Source organism: Sciurus carolinensis, unplaced genomic scaffold, assembly GCF_902686445.1.
Source record: "Sciurus carolinensis unplaced genomic scaffold, mSciCar1.2, whole genome shotgun sequence".
Taxonomy (NCBI): domain Eukaryota; kingdom Metazoa; phylum Chordata; class Mammalia; order Rodentia; family Sciuridae; genus Sciurus; species Sciurus carolinensis.
The window spans coordinates 1,093,345-1,106,097 of NW_025920153.1; the positions used below are offsets into that span (position 1 = coordinate 1,093,345).

Sequence of the window (12,753 nt, forward strand, 5' to 3'; positions counted from 1 at the left end):
GGAGCTCTTGCCATAACTAGACAAGATTTTTGTCTTTAAAGATCTGTATGGTCATCAACCCACTGTGGTGAATTCTGCTTGTCCATGATGGATCTCCAGCACATCTTTGCTGTCTGTGTTCTTTCCAACACTAGTTCATAAGACAGAGACCATGTTAAGGTATAAGGAGAACAACCATCAATGATAATGTCTTGTGTGAAACCTTTGCATCTTGTAAATCTTTTCTTTTTTTTCTAAAAATAAATATTAATTAAGTCTAAAAAAATCCTTGATCCTATGTAGACACTATAGATGTTTCCTATACTTTGCATGGGTTGTCAAAAAGTGAAGTATTTTCTTAGAAAAGTGAAATATAAGAAAAATGATCATCTTTTGTCTGGAAAGCAGAATTAAGGGAGTTTTTAGGCACTGAGGTCAGTGCCATCACTGGTCGGTCACAGTCGCAGAGCGAGCTGACGGGTGAGTCAGGCCGCCTGCATGGTGGAGGTTGCAGGAGGGCACCCAACCCACCTGCCTTGTGGAGCTAGGCAGTGAGAAGCCAACCCACCCAGCCACCAGGTCAAAGACAGATCTCACCACTGAGTGACCCCACCTGACCCTTGCACCAAGATCAGCGCCATCACTGGTTGGTCACAGAGCGAGCTGGCAGGTGAGTCAGGCCACTTGCATTCCAGAAATAGCAGGTGGACACCCAACCCACCTGCCTTGCAGAGCTAGGTGGTGGGTAGCCAACCCACCCAAACACCAGACAAAGACAGATGCCATCACTGAGTGACCCCACCCAACTCCCACTCTGAGGTCTGTCTCCAAGCGGAGAAGCTGGCAGACAGGATAGCCATCCTGCATCACAGAGCCAGCCAGAGGGTTCTTTATAGGCTGGTGCAGGCAATTTGAATTATTCCTAAGGGTGTGACCATCATCATTGGAAGGGCAGCTCCCTTCCTGAGACACCTATAGGAGGCTAGAGGACCTTTGACAAGAACCAGGAGTCAAGAGGAGGTATTGAGAGACTCAGGACCAACTTAAAGCCACTGGATGAGTCTCTCTCACTGGTCAGGCTCCCTGGATGAGGCAGTAGTCCTGAAATGCAGGGAACTTTATGGAGTAGAGTAGACAAATGAGACTCCCTTGCTGGAGCCAAGAATCCAGTCAACCAGGAGCAATGTAGAGGAGGGCTGCAGAGCGAGAGGCTTCAACACAGAATGAGGGTCTGAGGCCCAGGTAGTAACTCCGGTCCCCAGGGAACATAGCAGAGGAGGGCTGTTCAGCAAGGGAGTCCCTAGCAGGGCCAGGCTCCTCAGCCCAGGTGATAGGTCAGGACCCCTGGGAACAACACAGAGTAGGGCTTCCCAGTCCAGGTGGTAATTCTGGACCCAAGGGAACTTCTCAGAGGAGAGCTTGCCTGCAAAACTTCCCCACTGGAGGAATCTTCCCTGCTGGGTGAGGCTTTCCCACCAGGATAGTAGAACCAGAGACACAGGCCCAGATCAGATATGCCCCAGTCTGCAGTCTAGTTCCCCTTTGACCATCGGTCGATGAGTGGAGGCACCTCTGCTCACTGACAGGGATTATACCTCACCTGAAGGCAACCACGCCTAGAGGGGCAGCTTTCTAGTGCAGCACTGCATTATTAAGTTCCTCCAAGACTTCAGGCTACTGAAGGCTAAGATGTGAGTTATTAGAAATCTACAGAGACAATATTAGTCAATAGAGGAAATCTGCAATATCCCAGAGTTTCACTACTAGAGGGGTATCTACCTGAGAAATATGAGAAAACAAGGGAAGAAAATGTTCCAAACAAACCTAGATGCTACATCAATAAAATCCAATGACAGCATGGCAGAAGATATGTCAAAAAGGGAGTTCAGAATGTACATAATTAAAATGATCAGGTGTCGCTGGCTCTTTGCGGTACCAAATATGCGGATATTTGTCACCACCTGCAGCAAAAATTTGCACAGGTCTTTATCGGGTGGTGGACTGAAAACTGAGCTACTTCCATTTCTAAGCTGCTTCCTTACTTGCTTGCTTGTTTATAGAGGATAGAGGAAATGAGGTTTACTTGCTTTGAGAGGAGAGAGAGAGAGAGGCTTTGCTTATCGGGGAGAAAGAGACTTTGCTTAAGAGAGAGAGACTACACTTTCAGAAATTCCATATCTTCTTAGTTCTGCTGCTTCTTCTTAAAGGTGCGTTCTGCATCCTGTGAACTAAGGGTGCGTCTATCTGAGGTGCTTTAGTGATGTGTCCCACATATTGCGATATGTGATCTGCAACCTAAAGATGTGTTCTCAGTTCTCTGCTCTGCGATCTGCCTTCTGCTGCTGCCCCTACTCGCTGCTTCTATCTGCTTGCCACTTCTTCTTAGTTTCTGCTAAAGGCTTCCCTGCTTTTTTTGCTAGCTACTGCTGCTCTTTCCCTTCTACCTGCTGTCTGCTTATATTCCCTCCAAGAGGCAGAGGGTGGAGCCATGCCAGTTGAGATCAGGCGAGGAGTCAGCTGTCCAATCATGAGCATGCATGAGCAGGAGCAATTGGGAACACCTCTGCATGCGTACCTCCAATGTGATCAAAACAGTCTCTGGCTGGCTGCCAGGTGCCATCTTGGCAAGTCCGCATGGCATAGCCTCCAACAATCAGGGAAGCAAATGAGAAGATGAAAAAGCAAATGCAAGCATTGAATGACGGGATGAAAGAAGAAATTCAGGCATTGAATAATCGCCTCAATCAAGAGTTAAAAGAGCAAATACAGGAAGCAAAAGATCATATCAATAAAGAGTTAGAGATATTAAAAAAAAACAAATTCTTGAAATGAAGGAAAAAAATGAATCAAATGAAAAACTCCACAGACAGCATAGTCAACAGGATAGAACACCTGGAAGACAGAAACTCAGAGATCGAAGACAAAATATTTAATCTTGAAGACATAGTTGACCAAACAGATAAGATGGTAAAAATCAAGAACAGAATCTACAAGAACTATGGGATATCTTGAAAAGGCCAAATTTAAGAATCATTAGGATTGAGGAAAGCTTAGAGAAACAAACCAAAGGAGTGAACAATCTGTTCAATAAACTAATATCAGAAAATTTCCCACATATGAAGAAAATCAAGTACAAGAGGCTTAAAGGGTTCCAAGTATACAAAATTACAACAAACCCACACCAAGCCACATTACAATGAAAATACCTAACATACAAAATAAAGACAGAATTTTAAAGGCTGCAAGAGAAAAGAATCAAATGACATTCAGAGGAAACCAAAACAGATATCAGCAGATTTTTCCACCCAGACCCTAAAATCTAGAAGGGCCTGGAACAATATTTTTCAAGCCCTGAAAGAAAATGGAACCAAGAATCTTATACCCAGTGAAACATATCTTCATATTTGATGACAAAATAAAATTCTCCCATGATAAACAAGAGCTAAAAGGTTTACAAAAAGAAAGTCAGCACTGCAGAACATTCTCATATCTCAATAATAACCCTGAATATTAATGGCCTGAACTCATCAATCAAAAGACAGACTGGCAGATTGGATTAAAAAGAATGATCCAAAAATTTGCTGCCTGCAAGAGACTCATCTGATAGAAAAAGATACCCACAAACACAGCAAAAAAGCCAGAGTATCCATCCTCAATTCAGATAATGTGGACTTCAAGCCAAAGTTAGAAGGGATAAAGAAGGACATTTTGTACTGCTTAAGGGAAGCATAAATCAACAAGACATAACAATCATACATATCTATGCCCCAAAGAGTGGCTCATCCATATATGTCAAACAAATCCTTCTCAATTCCAGAAATCAAATAGACCACAATAAAATAATGCTAGGTGATTTTAACACACCTCTCTCATCACTGGACAAATTCTCCAAACAAAAAAGTGAACAAAACAACCATAGATCTAAATAACACAATGAATAATTTAGACTTCAAGGATATTTATAGAATATGCCATCCAACAAAGAGTGAATACACTTTCTTCTCAGCAGCACATGGATCCTTCTCTAAAATAGACCATATTTTATGCCACAAAGGTAATGTTAGCAAATACAAGAAGATAGAGATACTACCTTGTATTCTATCAGATCATAATGGATTGAAATTAGAAATAAATGACAGAGTAAAAAACAGAAACTATTCCAACACCTGGAGAATAAATAATATACTGTTGTATGATGAATAGATAATGGAAGATATCAGGAATGAAATTAAAAAAATTCTTAGAGGTAAATGAGATTAAAGAAACATATCAAAATCTCTGGGACACTATGAAAGCAGTACTTAGAGGAAAATTTATTTCATAGAGTACATTCAATAAAAAAAGAAAAAAATCAACAAATAAATGAACTAACACTACAGCTCAAAGCCCTAGAAAAAGAAGAACAGAGCAACACCCAAAGTAGAAGACATGAAATGGTTAAAATCAGAGCTGAAATCAATGAAACTGAAACAAAAGAAACAATAGGAAAAATTGATAAAATAAATCATTAGTTCTTTGAAAAAATAAACAAAATTGATAAACCTTTAGCCACACTAACAAAGAGAAGGAAAGAGATAACACAAATTACTAAAATTTCAGAATGAACCAGGAAATATCACAACAGACACGACTGAAATACAAAACATAATCAGAAGCTATTTTGAAAATCTATACAAAATAGAAATTCTCAAATGCATTAACAGGTTTCTAGAGACATATGAATTACTGAAACTGAACGAGGAGGACATACACAATTTAAATAGATCAATTTCAAGTAATGAAACAGAAGTCATCAAAAGCCTACCAACAAAGAAAAGTCCAGGACCAGATGGGTTCTCAGCTGAGTTCTACAAAACCTTTAAAGAAGAACTCATTCCAATACTTCTCAAAGTATTTCATGAAATAGAAGAGGAGGGAACCCTCCCAATCTCGTTTCTCATTCTATGAAGTCAGTATCACCCTGATACCTAAAGGAGACAGAGACACATCAAGAAAAGAAAATTTCAGACCAATATCCTTAATGAAAATTGATGCAAAAATTCTCAATAAAATTTAGCAAATCACATACAAAATATATTAAAAAGATAGTGTGTCGATCTGGGCCGAGGGCGTGGAGCAGGTGCTGCGGCCGGGCAGCTGGTTCGCCAGCCAGTTTCGCAGGCGGTCGCCACCGTCTTTGTCGCCAGCCCTTGTCCGCCGGCTGCTCCTGCTCCTGGCTGGGTGCACTCTTACCGCCAGACTTTGCGCTGCGTTGGGCGCTGCTCCTGAGATCCTGGCCAGCTCGGTGCGGGCGTGGCTGGGAAGCGGGAAGCCAGGGAGAGCCAGGACCCTGGCCCAACATGGCCCACATCAGCATCAACCAGTCCAAGCTGCCAGGAGTCAAGGAAGTGTGCCGGAATTTTGCTGTCTTGGAGGACCACACCCTGGCTCACAGCCTGCAGGAACAAGAAATTGAGCATCATTTGGCATCGAACATTCAGTGGAACTGTTTGGTCCAGCATGATCTCCAGGTTGCTAAACAGCTCCAAGAGGAAGATCTGAAAGCCCAGGCTCAGCTCTAAAAGTGCTACAAAGACCTTGAACAAGACTGTGAAATTTCTCAGGAAATTCAGGAGAAGCTGACTATTGAGGCAGAGAGGCGGTGCATTCAGGAGAAGAAGGATGAGGATATAAGCTCGCCTTTTGCAAGAAAAGGAGTTGCAAGAAGAGAAAAAGCAAAAGAAACATATTCCAGAGTTCTCCGAAGCCAGTGCTTATGGAGATAGTTACTTTTATGAAGATGGAGGAATGAAGCCAAGGGTGGTGAAACATGCTGTATGCCCTCCTACATCACGAGTCACCCACAGGGATCAGGAATGGTATGATGCCGAAATTGCCAGAAAACTGCAAGAAGAAGAACTTTTGGCTACCCAGGTGAACCTGAGAGCAGCTCAGGTAGCCCAGGATGAGGAAATTGCTCGATTTCTAATGGCTGAAGAAAAGAAAGCTTATAAGAAAGCCGAAGAACAGGAGAAGTTATTTTTGGACAAAAGAAATCATGTTTCTGAGTGGAAGTCAAAAACAGCTAAATCAACACACCCAAAATCAAAGGAGAATGATGAAGCTCACCATTCTAAGAATGACAGGCCTGCAGGACCACCACCACCTACCAACACAGAGGCTGAGGATCTGGATTATACTCATTTTACAAACCAGCATAATTCTACACATCACTTCTCAAAAACAGAGTCCTCTCATAAAGGTTTCCATTATAAGCAGTAAAAAAAAAAAAAAAAAAAATTGGTATATGCCTTGAAAATGGACTCATGGTAGCAAATTTTACTGGATGATACAGAATGCATACACTTATTGTTTTCTGCTGTTTGCATTCCTGGGATTTTTTTTCTCAAGTGTTTTTCTGACTATAGATGATTAATTCATTTGAAATGTTTTGGTTATTCTTAATATTTGGGCAGTATAAGAAAATGTAGCTTCTGACTATTGGCCACCTCTCTGCTGCATATTCTTCCTGGGATATAGTATTTAAGAGATTTGTAAGATGCCATTTCCTTAGGTATGGAGTGTTGCTTATCTAGGGGCAAGGCTTTAGTTAGCAATTAGAATTATATGGAGATAAATGATTAGAGTAAAAAATAACAATTGGATGCAATTCAGAAAAAAAGTATAAGAATAGCTTTTTGGTGCAGTAGTGTGTGATGTTTTGAAGGACAGGGCCTTTCCTTTTTATTCCTTCTGGAAAAGAAAAATGTCATAATCACAAAGATTGAAAGAGAGACATCTTGAGAAGTTGAAATATGTTAGTCTGAGTACATAGAAATAGACTGTTTTTATACTCTTTTAAGCCCTCTTGGGAAAACTGACCTAGACTCCATTTTCTAACCCTTACTGTGTGGATGTTTCCTCAGTAGCAAGACTTTCTGAAGCCCCTGGGCAGTGAACCCTTTGTTGGCAAAAACTTAATTCTCTGAAATCTTAACTGGGGTTATGTAGTTAGGTGAAATTGAAAACCTTTATATCCCATCCTTCTTTTACATTTACTTGTAGAGTCAAGGGAAATAAAATTGGAAATTGATTGCATAAGTATTGATGCCATTAATATCTCTGGTTGTAGATTGAAGGTTTTCTCTTGTTTAAAAGACATAGCAGTATTTGTTGGCATCATCTCATTCATGTTTTGTGCACCTGTCTGTAGTTAAGTTAATTCAACATGAAGTTGAATTTGATAGTGTTTTTTATTTAAACCAAGAATTTGATTCTATATATTTGTAAATGGGCATTAATGGGCCTTGTATTTCTTTGTAGAAGGACTTTATAGACCCCTCTTTAAGAGTCACTGTCTTTGTCTAGCAGCTGACTCATGGAAATGTTTATTTGCCCATAATACTTAGTTAACATAAATGACAATCAAGCTATATATTTGTATATAGTACATTTTTTCAGCTTGACTTGCTCTTCTTTTCTATTGTATGTAATCTGACAGTTTTTCATTTCAGTAGTGTTTCTTTAGGAAAGAAATATATTGGTGGCTAGAGAAATTTGTTAATCACCCACTTACTGGGAACTACCCTTAAATTTGCTTTGTCTCTCTAGAAGGTCTTTAATGTTGGACAGTATTCAGAAAGCTATTTAGAGCAGATTCTCAGTACATTTGAATATCTCAGTTTGAGAAAAATCATTACTTTTATAAAGTTTTATATTATAGGAACTTGAGTGTAATGTACCTGAAAGTTAAGTTTGGGGCTGATGGTAACCTGGGAAGATGCAAAAGAAAAAGAAAGAAACCTTAAGGGATATAGTCATTTTAGAAAAAGGGAGGAAAGTAAAGGTAACAGAAATTTGAATATGGTGAATGAAGTGAATATAGAAAAATCTACATGTAGAAAAGGGGAGAGAAAATGAAAGTCTAGCCTTCAGTCAAATTTCATAGTGGTTTCAATATCCAAATCAACCTTGTTGACTTAAAGTAATGCTATATTTTTCTTTATCTGCTCTGTGGTTTTGCTTCATGTTTAAAAAAATATATTTTAATGGTAACTTTAAAGAAAAACAATTGTATTTTTATTTGATGTTAACTTAGGCAAATGGGCAACATCATTTGCCATATTTTAATTTTATAAATGTTGATTTTTCTATTTCATAAAATGATCAATTTTGCTTTAAAAATTCTACATTTCTTTTGTTTCTCATGTATGTCATTCATTCATATTTATTATTGTAAAATGTTAATTGAACATGCTTTACTCAAAAACATGTCAGGCCATTTAACACTTAACCAGAATGCTGTTGTTTTAGCTACCTTAGTTGGCAAAGGTGATATAGCCCTTGTGACAGCCAATTCATTAGCATTTAAAATTTGTTACTTTGTTTTTTAGGTTTTTTAAAGATTAGTCTTTGAAATATTTTATCGTTACTTTATTTTTTGTAAAGCAAACACTTTTTTAAGAGCTTCAGTAATTACTTACCATTAAATAAGGAGATAGAAATCTAATTCTCCAATTATATCCTCAATATTTCTCATTCAAATAATGTAATGATTATCTTTGAGATTATAGAAGCAACTAACAACTGTTTGTTAATGAACTGCCAGATACTCCTCACTATGTTCTCTGTTTTTTATGTTACTTTTCTATAAATGTGTAAGCTTTTTACATTTTGTTTTCTTTTCCTGCCACAGAACACATGAAAATTAATTTTTAGGCCCACAGTGTATTATGTTTTAGTGTGATATGAATGAATACTTCCGGTCTTGGGAAAATCTTTGTTTCTAATTTCTGTTCTCTGGAAGCCAGGTCCCATTAACACCATTATTGCTGAGTGAGCACAATATTTTATGGAGCCTTATCTTACATTCCCTTTCCCCACCTAACTTTTTATAAATCATTGCCTGGAAGAGAGGTTAGATAAGGGTCAGATTAAATGTTCTGACTTGGAAAAAAATTGATTCCAGTGTTCAAGCCACTGTTAGACATAATTATTTTGTTGGGAGGCTGGATAGTTGTTTCACTGCTGTAAAAGAACATTAAAATTTTTAGAAAGTCACTTTACAAACCACTGAAGTACTGTTTCTTAAGCAACTTTACAATACCTAGCAGCATTACTAATTGAACTGCAACCTCACCCCAAAAAAGTATATATTGCTTGATCATAGAAAAACATCTAAATTAGAAAAAAAAAAGATATGTGTAAATGCTTCCAGGATTAAAACCTTTTCAGAATGGTATTGGCCATTTTGATCTAGGTCAACATATTCCAAAATTCATGACCTTGGGCCTTGTTTTCCATTGAACCACTCTAGAAAATTCTGAACTCAACCTATTTTCCTCTTCTTTGAAGAGGAACTAGGTAATGAATAGATTAATTGCTGACAGTTCTCCATCCCTTTCTCTCAGAATGTGTCTGTATAAAAATAATTATCTTTGAACTGATAATTATTTTTCTTTAATATAGTCAGATCTTTTCTAAACTTGTGCCAAATTGGAAATACCTACTATTATATGGTGCATTCAGTTTACCACATAAGTGGTTAACATTTTAGAGCCTGATTTTTGTTTAATTTTTTGCCTTTAATATAATAGTCATTCTGGGTAATATCAAAAAGATTGATTATTCAGTGATGACTGTCTTAGAAGACACTGTGATTATTGGTTAAGATGTGGAGACTCCTTTATTAGCTTATAATCAGCTAGAAGGACTGAGAACAGAACAGAGCTTGAAGTCAAAGGCTTTTTCCCTTTTGGGGAGGATAGAATTTGATTAACATTGAAAGGGTACACTGTTCACATAGATTTCACTGTATATAGTGTGCCATACTCTGATAGCATAGGATTTTTGGAAATAATCATAAAATCTTCCATAAAAATGAAAAGATTTTTAAAGTACATACTGTATCCATTACTTACTGCTCATAGTCAGAGAAGTGACTCTAAAACAGTCCCATTTTCTCTCACATCTATTGGTGCCTGTAAGTCTTAAAGCCATATCTGTTTTTCTTACTGTTGATAGAGTACATTTTCCTTCTTAGCCCAAGGTAGGTAATATGGGCTGAGAGAAGTAAACTATAGACTGTCCTGTTAATGCTGCATGGCATATAATGTCATCCAAATTCTCGGTGGAAAAATTTTTTTTTATCCATGATGACATGTAAGACTATTAAAAGGATGAACCCAGAGACCATTGTTAATCTTGGTATATATAACAAGTGTCATCAGAAATGGCTAAAATTTGTTCTAGAAAAGTCAAAAAGTTACAAGTAGATTGGGAAAATGTTAATAGTACAGAGTCACTTTTCTGATGTATCCTGCATTTCATGCCAGCAGTGTCTATGAGGAGCGGTATTGCCTTAAATTAGTTTGACTCTGACTGAACTCAGTGTACTTCTGTATGTGATTGGTGGCCAACTATTCATTGAGATATAAAATTCACAGGTTATCTCCCAGCATCCTTATATTAGAACTCTGAACCTCCCTTCCCACTGTGCTGGTGGCTGACATGTGACACTGAATTTAGTCCACTGAAATAGCAGACATGTCCAAAAACATAAAAGGGGAGAGAGATTTCTTGACCAGATCCTTCAAACCTGATGATCACTTTCTGAATAATTGAGAGTTTACTGTCATTCTGTTTTTTGGTAACTGTGTAGAAGATATTTCCAAAAGTTCTATTGTGCAGTGAAGACATTCAGGTTGTTTGTAAGAATTTTACCATTACTTTTGTGTACTGAAATGCTTACCATTAACACCAATCCCCAAAAAAGAGAGAAGAGAGAGAGAGACAGAGAGAGAGAGAGAGAGAGAGAGAGAGAGAGAGAGAGAGAGAGAACAGTAGATATTTACTAGAAATGGGAGATTTTCTGATCTGAAGAAAATGAACCAGAAATTTTGCTATGATAGGAAAGACAATAAAGTAATTTTTACAGGTTCTGCTTCATGCCATAAACTAACACAATCATGAAAATAGTCATGTTAACTTATGGAACCATCTGGCCCTAAAAGCCATTCTCTTTTCCATATGAATACTGCCTACTAACATGTTCCTGATAGGATTAATATGCTTTTGTTTAGTCTCAGCAAATTAGAAAATAATTTTTCTCTTTTTGAGTAACTTTTCATAGCATAGGGAACCAGCACTGATTTTAGCATTCCGATCAAAGCAGGATTAATTGTGCAACTTAGTGCCCATTATTCCTTGCTGAGGTTTAAATATAAAGAATAAAAGAACTGAAAGACAGGGTTTGAGTAACATTTTCTTCACAAAAGAGCAGGCAAGGATTGAGAACAGTGAATAGAAGATAGTTGAGAGATTATGCTATGATACTTGTTGTACTTAGGCCCCATTTCTGTTGCACTGAATTTCAGACCATTATTGCTAAAATAGTTTGTAGCTTTTAAATTTGGTTAGAGCGTTTTTGATATCAGAGGTTTTGTACTTCTGATAGAATTAGTTTCTGAAATTCCCATAGGCTATAACTAGACTTTGCAGTAAACTGAAAACCAAATGCCCTTTCTCAGAAGTAGCTGTATTTCTCACCTGCCTCATCCAGGCAACCAATATTCATTTCATGAAACACTGTAAATAATGAAAAGGTATGGTGGGGAAATAACATATAAAAATGATATCCCAAAATGAGAATTCTCTGTAATACGGGGTTTTTCTTAAAAAAATCCATCCCAGCACAATATATATTTTGAAAAAGTGCTGAACTAAAAAGTACAAGAGTTTGCTCATATACATCAAGTTGCTCAGGAAATTTGAGGTGATGCTGTTATTTGTCTTACAATTTGGAAAAGTTATCTCTTGAGAGAGACTACAAAGTACCAGGTACTTCAAATTTTTTGATAAGAGCCCTTTTGATATTCAGAGTGTGGGTATGTTTATGAAACAAATGAGATGTTATCTCAAGTGCTCATCAGCCAAAACCAAGGCAAAAGCAGCTTTGAAATAGCTGTTTCACAAAGCTGAACAGAGCCTTGGTAAAATGCAGTTGCCTGTCCAGTGACAGAAGAGAAAGACCACCTCAAACCACACAGTGTACCTGTGAAGGGACACATTGTGGATGCCTTAAAGGTGACCTGTGGTGGATACTGGTGGTTATGTATGTGCCCATCTGAACTAGACTGATGGAAACAGTTTATTTCAATTCACCTTCATACAGCACAAATTGTTCCTGCTCATAACCTCACCAAGGAAGATGAGAAACATGGTGCTGGTTCCTTTCCTGTGTCTTGGAAGGTTGAGGTGGCCGACATCATCAAGGCACTCTCCAGGGTTCAGGCCTTCCTGGGATGCCACTTGTACATCTACATTACTTCATCTATGCAAGTTCATGTTCTCATGGTTTGTATTTTACACCTTATGTCCCATTTGTTTCTTCAAACATCAGGTTTAACATTGATGTTTTGAATAATTTTTAAACCAAAGTATTGTATAAATATATGTGTGCTTTGTTTTCCTGGAGGGTTTGACTGAGGTAAGCACCAATCTTGTCCTTCTCTTAATAAAATCATCCATTTGTTAAGTCATTGAAAAAAAATAGTGCACCACGATGAAGTGAGTTTTATCCCAGGGATGCAAGGTTGGCTCAACATTCAGAAATCAATAAATGTCATTCACCATTTCAACAGACTTAAAGTCAAGAATCACATGGTTATTTTAATAGATGCAGAAAAAAAGCATTTGATGAAATACAGCATCCCTTTATGCTCAAAACTCTAGAATAAATAGGGATAGTGGGAACATTCCTTAATAATGTAAATGTCAGGTATGTTAAGCCCATGG

General features: G+C 37.8%; 1 pseudogene; it reads left to right on the plus strand.

The window, feature by feature from the left end:
* The first annotated feature begins 5,318 nt into the window (after positions 1 to 5,318).
* Positions 5,319 to 6,485, plus strand: LOC124974545 (coiled-coil domain-containing protein 50-like; annotated as a pseudogene).
* The last annotated feature ends 6,268 nt before the right edge of the window (positions 6,486 to 12,753 follow it).